Source organism: Artibeus jamaicensis, unplaced genomic scaffold (assembly GCF_021234435.1).
Source record: "Artibeus jamaicensis isolate MK-2021 breed Jamaican fruit bat unplaced genomic scaffold, CSHL_Jam_final contig_603, whole genome shotgun sequence".
NCBI classification, from domain to species: domain Eukaryota; kingdom Metazoa; phylum Chordata; class Mammalia; order Chiroptera; family Phyllostomidae; genus Artibeus; species Artibeus jamaicensis.
Genome location: NW_026521904.1, coordinates 6,942,270 through 6,953,890, shown reverse-complemented (window position 1 = coordinate 6,953,890; position 11,621 = coordinate 6,942,270). Strand labels below are relative to the sequence as shown.

General features: G+C 37.4%; 1 long non-coding RNA gene across 2 annotated transcripts; it reads right to left on the bottom strand.

The window, feature by feature from the left end:
• Window positions 1-1,070: 1,070 nt before the first annotated feature.
• LOC119063407 (uncharacterized) lies at window positions 1,071-8,570 on the bottom strand. 2 transcript variants are annotated; one of them, XR_005085175.2, is made up of 3 exons: window positions 8,462-8,570; window positions 6,461-6,547; window positions 1,071-1,216 (listed from the first exon to the last, which is right to left on the bottom strand). It is a non-coding gene; the product is annotated as an uncharacterized LOC119063407 (long non-coding RNA). The 2 variants fall into 2 exon arrangements; XR_005085174.2 differs by lacking the exon at window positions 1,071-1,216 and adding an exon at window positions 4,293-5,371.
• Window positions 8,571-11,621: the final 3,051 nt, after the last annotated feature.

Below are 11,621 nucleotides of genomic sequence, written 5' to 3'. Positions count from 1 at the left end.
TGGAGATAGAAACTTCATCAATTTATTTTGAGGACTTAGTGATACTTTGGATAGAAAGTGCATAGTAGATACTCAATAAGTTTCAATCTCACTTTACTTTTACATTTTGAACCCTTTGGGAGATTTGGGCTGGTTAATTAGCTCACAGATTCCTTACTGTAGTTGAATTGGATTAAGAAAAAATTCCTTTTACCAATACTGCCTTGTAGGCTTCTGTTCTGAAATCGTATCTCCATATGCCACTGTCCTGAACTCAAACATTATGGACTTCATCATTCTATGTGGCCGTGTAATCGCGCTGTGAGTTGGCAGAGCGCGTGGGTAGCGATTGGGGGTTGATAAGACGGTGGTGGTGGAGTAGGCAAGAAACAGAGCAGTTGTTTATTTCTCATCATCCAAGCACCTTTCCTGCCTCCCACCGCCTCCCCTCCCCACAGAGAGATGACTGGCTTTGACCTTCCCTCCATTTGATTAGCTCTAAAAATGTAAAAAGAAGACTATTTCTCATCAGTGAAGGATTGCAGCATGTTTTTGTAGACCAATGCTTCTCAAATTTTCATATGCATAAGAATCACTAGGGATCTTGTTGGAGAGCAGATTCCAAATCAGTGGAGGCAGGCAGGGACAGGGACTCCGGGTTTCTCCCTCCGCCCGGAGATGTGGATGCTGCAGAGTCTCAGCCCACACTCTGAGGACCTGACATCTAGACACTTGCATCTGGGCAACTGAAGCTCGTCTCATACGCACAAGGAGGAATACAGCGAAAAACAAGAAAAACAAAGTAAAAACTCAGTCTAAAAGCTCAGTTGGCAATGTCACACGTACGGTATGGCAACAGAGAGAATACTTTATACGTATGATTTTTTTAACCTTCCCTGTGCTTAAACATCAGTTCAGATGCTCATTCCTGATTTTATCCAATTTATCATGGGGATGATCTCTACTTTTCTCTATCCCCCTCACACACACGTAATCACTTTTACTTTTCATAGATTTAAGAAATATGTGTTTGCATCCTGGAAAACAAATAAGATGGAACAAGAATATATTTCATAAGACTGTTTCTTTTACTTCTTATCTCAGCACATGCCAGTAACAAGCTTGTGAAGAGTGCTGTGAAGATCGGTGTGGCTTCGTGATCTCCAGCACAGACCTGAGTGGATCCCAGGCTGAATCCCAGCTGCATAACTTCACAACTCTGTCCATTATTCCTCATCTGCAAAATTAGGTTTATAATAGTTTTTATTTCAGGATTCTTGTGACGGAAAAATTGAATTACTATAAGTAAAGAGGTAAGAACAGTGCCTCATACATAGGAAACACCACATAAATGTAAGGTATTGCATAAGCACATGTATACAATTCTTAAAGTTATGTAAGAGTTTGATGTGAAGAAGTGACCAGATGCCATGTGATCTCTGTGCTGTGCGACCATCAATTTCGAGTCACTCAGCCAGTGCGTGTTGTGTCTGAATAATGCCATGGGTCCTGCTTCTTTTGTTTGAATACGTGCTTGTGATTTTGCTCGATATTTTAATATTTTAATTATAGCCACCACATTTTTATATTTTTCCTACAGTAATGAATTATCTGTGAGATAGTGGTTGCACAATATTCTCTATAAAGCTGATTGCACCCCACCAGCTCTTGCTGGAGAAAAATCAACATATTATTTGTTAACAAGTATTTTAAGGTCAAGTGCTTTGAGAGGAACAGAATATGGTGGCCTAGAGTATGGGCCGTGCCCACATCTGCATGCAAACCTTGGCTCTTCAGTTTACAGGCTGTGTGACCTTGGCTGAATCACTTTAATTTATTTTTGTTTCCAAAACTATTGTAATCATAAATCCTACCTGTGGCATTGTTGTGAGGCTTAAATGAGACAATATAAATTAAGTGCTCATTACAGTGCCAGTTCTATAGCAATTTCTCAATCAATAAATTGATACTAGTCATAATATAAAGTTGGAGATTAATAATAATATTGATTAATAATGATCAATATTGATTAATAATAATCAATAATAAATAAAATGGGAAATTATGAGCCTAGGGAATGAGTAAATCTGCAAACCAATGCAAGCACACTTAACATACATTAAAAAAAAACTCTACCATCAAGACAAAATGTCATTTCTCTCTCCCACTTCAAATACATTGCTGCCTCTTCCGTGTCTGGAGGTAGTTCCACGGCATATCCCAGCTTGCCCAGCTCAGTCCCCTTGCTTGTCTGCCATCCCGGCATAATCGCTGACAGCAGCAATTTGGTTCCCCAAAGTGAACCAGTTAGAACAATGAGTTTCACGGTCATCTATCCTAAGTGCTTTCTTAGCTGATCCACTGCCTTCTTTATCATCTGAAAGTGTTAAAAACTTTCAGTGTTAAAAACTTTCAGATGATTAAAAAAGAATATAAAAATCTCTAAATTTCCCTGCAAATAGAACTGAAATTTCAAAAATTTCTTTTCCTCGTGACAAACTTCAGTGTGTCTTCACTGCATCTTTTCTCAGGCCAATGTTTTGAGATCATTTGATTTCTCTAAGGCGAAGATTGTCGGGATGGGGAGAATTAAGCACGAGAAGAAACAAGATCAAATTGGAGAGAATCCATGGTAAGAAAAAAACAAAACAAAATAGCAACCATGGGTGGGCCCAGGAATCAATGTTGCCGCGGGGAGGAGTAATGGAACTATGGGGAGGAAAGTACTTCAACACTGGATCCATTTGCTGGGACTGACTCATTTTTACCTTCTTTTCTCTCCTGTAATTGCTTTATGATTATCACAGTTTGCAGGTAGCTGGTGGTGGAAACCACAGGCTCTGGAGCCAGACAGTCTCAGTTCCTGTTCAGGCTCCAACATGCACTAGCTGTGTAGCTTTGGGCAAGTCACTTAACCTCTATGAGCCTCATTTTTTTTCCCCTATGGTAAAATGAGGCTAATAACTTACCTTTGGGGATTGATATTAAGATTCTTGGATGAGTTAACATATGCAAAGTCTTAGAACAGTGTCTGGTGCCTAGTAAGTGTTTGGGGGCTAATTCATTTCAGGCCCATTACCATGATGCTAGAGTAGATGCAGGATTCATCCTGAATCCAATTTTAGATCAAATTAATTTATCTATCTTCTATAGCAACAGCACTGTTATGGCTATCATTTTCTTTTGACTCATTCTACTAAATTGTTTTATGTTAATGTGCTATCTCATTGAATTTTCATCACTCAATGTTTACTTTCACACATATGACTAACAATAGCTTAAAAGCATATGCACAGCCAAAGTGAAAGATGCGCTTTGGATTTAATTGAAAGAAGAAGTAACCAGTGGTAAAATAAAAACTCTTGAATGGGCTCTGCTGTTTAAAGGGAACGGTGTTTCTGTCACTACTACATGCTGTCTTCAGTCACTCTCAGAGACTCGGTTAGACTGAGGAAGAAGAAATGGGCAGAAGGAGAAATGAGATGGGCCATTTTATATTGGTGGTTTAGAAATAATCGCACATTGTGGAGAGAATAATGTCCCTGTTTCCCAAGGAGAACAGCATGAGGAAATAATTGTTTTAAAATGTAAGATTCCACCAGGAATCTGACGTACATGGTAGAAGGTGTAATTAGCAGCACCGACATAAATCAGAGGTAACAGACCTGTTGGGTCACGCACATGTCCTTTAACCAGGCACCATGGAGACGGATACCATAGAAACAAGAAAACCTTGTGTTTTACTTTTTTGAGCCCTTAAACTTATGATGTAGTTGCTTTAGCTTTGTACATGTAGATCTGTAGGGGAACTATGAGATAATTATCTAGATACTTCAAAAATTTTAAAGCACACATCTTTTTCTCCTCAGAGAGAATGTGAGCTTTGTTTCCATTTAAGGACAATAAAGCTGTAAAAAGTATGTTGGCAGATGTTAAAATCAGGTAGTTTCTGTTGATTAGACTTTAGGGATTGGAATGATGGAGGAGGCTCAAAATAAATAAATCATGGTAGTTAACGTGTCCTGTTTCCTCTTTAGGGCCTTTCTAGTGTAGAGAGCACCCGTAAAATGTTCAAAAAGCTATGCTTTTCTCCTACAGAGATATAAGATGGCAATGATGGAACACACACAAAAAATCTGAGATCAAAAAACGCCTCCTGAATAACAATAAAAAAAAAAGCATAAAAGAAAATTTACTGTTTCCATAATGTTAAGCATTAAATTTAGTTTTTTTTTCAAAGTGATATTCCACAGGCCATGTTTGTCATTTAATTAGTGAATATATCTAATTCCCTAAGCATTTACCATGAAGACGAATTTTTTTTGTAGTTTTTAGATTTCCCACTTGGCTGGCTTTTACTTCTTACTCCAGGACCATGAGCACAGTATCAGAGCAGTTCTGAGATTCCCTGTGATTCTACTTTTGGATGAAATTAGTCACCGGGCCCATCTACTGTACAGCAGTCAAGTGCCGGATGCCTGGGCCTCTGCCGATTGTGCCGTCTTGAACAGGTTTAGTCTTCGGAGTCTGAGTGTTACCACCCAAGGAATTCCCAGAATCCTTCTTTCACCCGAAGCTGCTGCCTCACTCTCAACAATGGGTTCTGTGCCTAATCAGTTTAAGTTCATCCTGGCAAAAATTTATGGAGAAGGGGTGAAGATCAATCGATTTTGAGGGCTATGGCCTTTGTTTTGCTTGGGCATGTATATGCAACCTGAACATCCCTCAGCCTCAGAGGATTGTGGGTACTAATTAAGTTATGCTAACAAAATGTCCAAAGGATGATGGGTCTTCCTAGCCCAGCTCCTAATGTTTACTGATCTCAGTGTCCTCCTAGTGTGTTTCTCTATGAGATGTCAGGAAATGCTTTTTGGTATATGACTTTAGTCATGTAGTGATTTATCCTTATTACTATTATTAAAGCAGTGCACTGAGACTATAGCCATTTCTCTGAAGCAAGTTGGCCAAGGGTCACTGCATCCTTCCTTTTAAAATACCTGCTTTGCTTGCATTGAAGGAGAAGAAATAACCCTGCTTAGGATTCCTTTGTTTAGAGATCTTGCTTGCTTGATGTATGTCCTCTAATCTATTTAGGGAGGGACTTGTTCCTTTGTTTAAGGTCTTATGGTATTTCCCCTGGGTGAAGTTTAATGGGATTGAAAGGTTGTGAGAAGATTTCATTGTCATCCTTTAATCTCTGCCCCAGAAAAGGTTATAAAAAGGGTAAATACAGGTCCTCTTATTACTAAATCACCCCCCTAAGTGTCCCCACAGGAGACCAGCAATAGGGTGGAGACCAAACCCCACTTTGTCCCCTCCCATCACTAAACAAATTATTCCAGGTCTGAGTCCCAGGACTGCTTGAACCAGGATTTCTGCTTTCTGGAGGAGACTGAAAGAAAACAGAGTAAGGAATACTTAAATTTTCTGAGTGTTGCATTTGATCAAAAGAAAAAAGATGCATGGAATTATTTGACCCACTTCTATCTCTTCGTAGTAGAAGTAATAAAGTTTTTGTCTCTGTAATATTTAAGCAGAGAAATGGTCAATCTTAGATAAAAGAAGCATTCCTAATTTTTTAAGAAAAATTCTGTTTATGTTCTTCCTTCTAGTGTATTGCTAAGGTTCCTCTTTACAGCTTTTCTAGTTAATTATCTCTGGAAAGATATCCATTACATTGACCTCTAGTTTGACAGATGGCAGATTGAAATGTTTTCTTCTCATGATTTTCTCTAAACCCCACCAGAATGAACAAAGAGGACAAAAAAAAAAAAAAAAGGAAATAAACTCTATCTTCAGGGGAGCTGAGACATGGTTATACTAACATGACACACAATTATAAGAATAGATGTCAAATCCAAGAGAACAGTGCCAAAGGCAGACAAAGACTGTAGAATTCCGGCAATGTCTTAGTTATAGAAGAACCACTGGTTGTCTACTTGCTAGCCATTTCTTCCAGCCACTCCCTCCCTATGCTGCTGCTCCTGGCTTTATTCTTTGCCAACAGACCCTGGGGTTGTGTAGATATGAAGTTGCCATGACCTTCAGAGGTTAATTATGATTAATTTTGACCCATCATCATAATTTGTCTTTGTCAGTGGCTGGTTTCACAGTGAGAAATTACATAACTCAAGAAAGTGGACATGATCATGTGCTTCTGGGAGACTTCTGTTCACCTTAAAGAGGAACACAGATTGGTGAGCCCCTTTACTGCCTCCGAACATTATTATCTGCACATGACTCTTAGAACTATATGATTGTCTCCAGAACTGTTCTCCATGCCGAACTTGGCAGTCGGAAAAAAATGCAAACAATATGAGCTCTTAGTAATGTCTTTGTTCCACTGAATAAACACCCTGCAAGCACCTGTCTGCTGATTCTTTATGACACAAGGTAATGTGTGTCCCAGTAGTTTAATTTCTTATTTGCAACTAAAATTCACCCACTGGATATAGAATGGTTTTCAAAAAGTAGGGCATACCTCTGATGGACTCACTACTCCTTTATCAGAATGACAGGGTCTCATTGTGAAGACAATCTGTGGAAGCATCCTTCAGCTCTGGTTCATCTGAAGGGGACATGGTGGAAAGGCTGGTGGTAAATAATCTGTTCATAACCAGTATTAACAATAACAAGTGTAAGGATTATGGTTTTAGATCAGAATGTAACTGTTCAAAGTTTTGAAAATGTATAGAGACATAATTAGCAAACTTTTGAAGGTTCAGAATGGTGGAAATAAGTTTAATTAGACTTTCTAATTTTTCATATTGGGAGTTGATTATTATTGCTTGACACAGACAAATCAAATAATGCATGTTTAAATACATTAGTTCACAATATAAAGATATCTGTAAGAAAATTTTAAATAAATAACATAACCAACATCAGAAGATGGAGTGAAGAAAGAAAGTGTGGAAAAGTGTGAATGTTCCAGTTTATTCATTGCTTAAAGGGTACAGTCAATATACACTCTATAAAACTGAAAAAAAAAAGAAGAGCATTAAGTTCATTGTTAAAAATTATAAACATCAACTCTAAGGATCTTAAAATCAAGTATGTACCCTCCAAGCCATTGATTGGGAAATACAACCAAAACAAAATGCAGATATCATAAATAAAAAATAGATCATTTAGAAAACAGGTGAACAACTAATCACATAAGAACTGAGAACAAACATATCTAGCACACCAGTAAAGGTAAATAGGATGAACTTAAATATTAAAAGAAAGAGACTCTCAGATTGGAGGAAAGCCGCCTCTTGACCTCAATTCAAGTGCTACCAGTGAAATGCTGTCCGGTGTCCGTGGGGAGAAGTCCTCTTCCATTTCTCGTTTTCAGCTGCACTTTCTCATTTGTTCTCCAAAGCAGCCTTTATTGTGCTCACTTCGAATGTCACAAAATTTTTTATGAAAACATTTTTTTCAACTTAAGCTCTACCCTTTCTGTTGATAATCAAGACTCTATTTCAAGTGAGTTTCCAGAGATGCCTTGTCATCCTTCTCTACAGAGTTGCTTTGTGCCTGTCTTGTCCTGGTACCAATGTAGAATTTTCCCCCCTTTCTTCACACACTCCGAAGTCTCCACACACATCAAATCATAATCTATCGACTGCCTTTCTTATTCAAGAACATAAAGATTGTGTTTTTAAAAGTGGGCAGTTGGGATACTTTTTCACATTAGTGTTATATAAATTCTTCCAAATTAATGCAATACCAGTGTGCTAGGCAGTGAACCAGCGCTGGAACTCTAACACTGACAAGGTCATGGTGACACTGCAGGCTGCATGTCCTAGGCCATGAGATTTATAGTAGGTTCAACGATAACAACATACACCACGAGTATAGAGATGAACGCCACTGCGTTCAGATGGACACATCAGCTTCAGGGTTTTGAGAGGCTTCAAGTGGGTAAAAGCACATTGACTAATTATGAGAATATTAAAAAGCTCAGTATGAGTATTTGCAAATTGGTACATCATAGATGGGCAGGTCAAACTTCATTTCATTTTAAAAGGGTGGTTCTCTGTCTCAGTGAAGACATCCAGATGATGCAATCAGATGCTGAGTATGTTGCAATTTGTTAACAGTCATAGTTAAAGAGTAGACAGTTGAAAATGATTTACTGAATAAAAACAGGAACAGATTCAAGACTTTCTATGTAACATCACTTTTACTTGCATTTTGATATTGCTTGTTCAGCTTGAATAAAAGATTTACATGTAATTACTCCTTAGAGAATCCTAAAATAAAAATTTAAAAAGTCCGTGAGTACACATGGAAATATGTATAAACCATTGGCTTAAATACTGATGGTTGGAGAATGACCTAAAAGATTGCTTTGTGAAGGCACCGAAACCAAATAACACAGAGATCTTAGATGGATAAACTGAGATGCCACCCTGAGAATATGTGGATTTCCCTAGAAAATCTAAACTAGCTATGTTCATATTTTTTGAAGAAAATAAACACCTGGGAAACTCACCAAGAACAACGTGTAAATCCTCTTCCTTCATTTGTCCAAGTGACTGAACTGGCCCACCCCACAGGGCATAAAATCTGTGGAATTTTTGTTTCCTAGGAGGTGGAATATAAAACCCCGAATAAACTAGGAATGCAGTCTTTTGTAACCAACTATAATTTTATTGGTTTTTATCTGTTACCCAAGTCTTGTTAACAGAGATGAGAGGTCTGCCAAAGCAAATAGAAAGACTCACACACTGCCATCTGAGTTTTATGTTATGTAGGCTACGCCTCTGGATGGAATTTAAAATTGGAAGTTGCCAGAAAGCCAGAAGGGAAGTTCAAAATGATATATGTTCTCGGAGAACAAATAACACTTCTTCTTCTAATTTCTACTCTCCCACCATGGACCTTAATCCATTTTTTTTGTTAATAAAATATAGTACATGACATATTTATCAATGCAAACAGCGATTTTAGTATTTTGAGTTATAGTTAAATATAATTAGTTGTAGATTATGCTTTTATTTTTTACCTATAGATTCCAGAAAAATAGTTTAGATTTTATTATACTAAAGTTTTTTTTTTAGGATTTATACAGAAAATAGTCAAGGCTTTTTTAAAGTTAAAATCTTTAATATTTCATAGAAAAAATTTCTACACATGATAAAACTGAATTTTTAAAATTATTCCTTAGTATTTCACAGAAGAATAGGGGTCCATACTTGCAGGAATTCTTTATAAACCCATCTTAACTGGTGATTACCCAGATTCTCTCTGTTATTCCCATTTACTCCTTTTACTCATGTGTTTAGTATATAAGATGAGTCATATTTTTATATAAAAGATCTCAGATGCTTTAAAACATTGATCAAAATTTCCCTTGACATTTTCTTCCCTAGTTTGAATATCTAAAGTATATACAGTTTTGTGTATTTAAAAAATTTTGGACACTGTTTTATTGCTCACCTTTAGGCATATTTCACCCCTAAATCCTGAAAATAACTTTCTTCAGGAGAAAGTGAAAAACAATTTCAAGATTGAAGTTTTAAATCAGGGTCAAATATAATGGCAGGAATATGTAGGAGAAAGCCTAACACTATGCATTTGTAAAAATACTTGTAATAACAATAATTTAGTGTTGCCAGGTGACAAGAACTTTGCTGAATGATTAACAAGGATTACTTCATTTATTTTCCATGGCCTAGCTGTGGGTACATGATAGCATTAGCTTTGTTATACAGAGGAAGACTAATCTCCTTCTGAAAATATGTGCCTAAAAGGATATATATGAAAGTGCACTCAAAACTGCACTCTTTATATATTTAATTTTTAAAGTAAATGTCAATCATTCAATGAATCCAATAAACCCATGCTTAAGATATACATGAGAATAGAGTGGGGGGAAAGGTTATTTTGGCAATAACCATAGACACTCCATAAATTTATTGAGAAACTACTTTGCTCCAGACACTTGCCGGGAATGCAATGGTCAGAAAACACAATCCCTGTTGTCAAAGTGCTTAGAGATTAAAGAAAGAGGATCCTGTCAACAGGTCATTGCAATGGCCTAGCAAGTGTGATCAAGATATCCACGGTCTTATGAGGTCAGACAGGTCCCTACACCAAAGAGAGAATCTGAAGTACTTCTACAAAGGTATCATATCATATCTTGGGTTTAGAATGTGGCATTAACACTGAGACAGAAGAGCTGAGGGTGAACAGGGTACCCCCAGAAAAGGCAGTACCTTGAGCAAAGGCCTCAAGACCACAGTCCGTGTGTCCAGTGGGACCTCTCAGCAGATCTGAGCTGCTTAATAAACTTGTAGTAGGGAAATGGGGTGGGTGATGGCAGTGAAAACCCAGGGAGAGCTTTGTCCCTGCCAGTGAAGAGTTCACGCTTCATTCTGTAGAGAATAAGCTGTGAAAAGGATTTAAGCTGGTAGAATCACTGTTAGATTTGGATTTTCAGGTTTTGGAGCTTCAGCTTTCTTATGGATAAAATTTGTCAGAGAGGGTGGGGTAGACAATTTCTTATATCATTTTGGTTCAAAGGTTTGGAAAATCCGTTAAAGCAAGAGAAGTTTTACTCCTCTATAGTTGTCCATAAAGGTAAAAAGAAAAAGCCACAGAACTTTATGCAATTAATTTTTTATATTGGACCATAATTCTATGGTCCCAATGTTTTCAATGGGAAATGCTGTGTAAACCAAGGGCGGTTTTTCAGGGCTATGTGTGTGTGTATTAGGAAGAGGGAAAGGGGGAACCCTAAAGTTTACTGATGGAGGAGGAACCATCTGTAACAGTGATAATAATGGAATTTCAAAGAAAATGACCCCTAATGATAAAAGGGTTAGTAATTCACCAGTGTTGCTATCATTGCTGGCTTAGGAAAAATGGCTACAGATGTTCCCGAAATCTATTTTTATGCAGTCCCTTTACTTCTAGAATATTTCTTCCTAGTTCAAACAGCATCAGAAAATAATTGATCATCTCTCTACCCCTGTAGAATTGATGTACGTATCAACATTCCTGGATTGTTGCTCTCTCTTCCTACCACTGCTTGGCAAGTGTGAGAACATCTTAAGGATTCATCTTCAAATATAACTTCTCCTCTAGGGCAAGTTTTCAACAAAGTTATTAATGCCTCTCCCAAGCCTCTTTTACCTTAACAAATGTATGTGCAGAAAACACCAAACAATAATTCTTCTCTCTCACACACACACACACACACACACACGCACACATACACACGCCCCTCATCTCCCCAAGTACACTGTGGACTGGCCCTCCTCACTCCTACTGTTTTACCTTGTTTAAAAGTCTAATGTAATGGTTATAATATTGATAACAAATGTCTTGAGGTATGAATTGATGATCTTTATAAACCAATCAAAATAATTTAAAATCAATTGTGAATTGTCTGGGTCACTGTCCCAAACTTGCTCATTTTGTCCCTTTTGTTTAGCGTCTATTTTTGTATGATTTTCTAGTGAGATTTTTAGAACTTAGTAGCAGCTGTCTACTCTTACCATATGCTGGTCTATATGATGCTAGTGAAATGACTTATGTGCTTTGAAGGAAAATGCCACTTCTGCTGAAACTGACAATAAAAACATTTGTTCTTTATTCTCTCCCTCTGTTTATTCCTGTGCAAAAGTGTGTATGATGGATTTAATGGA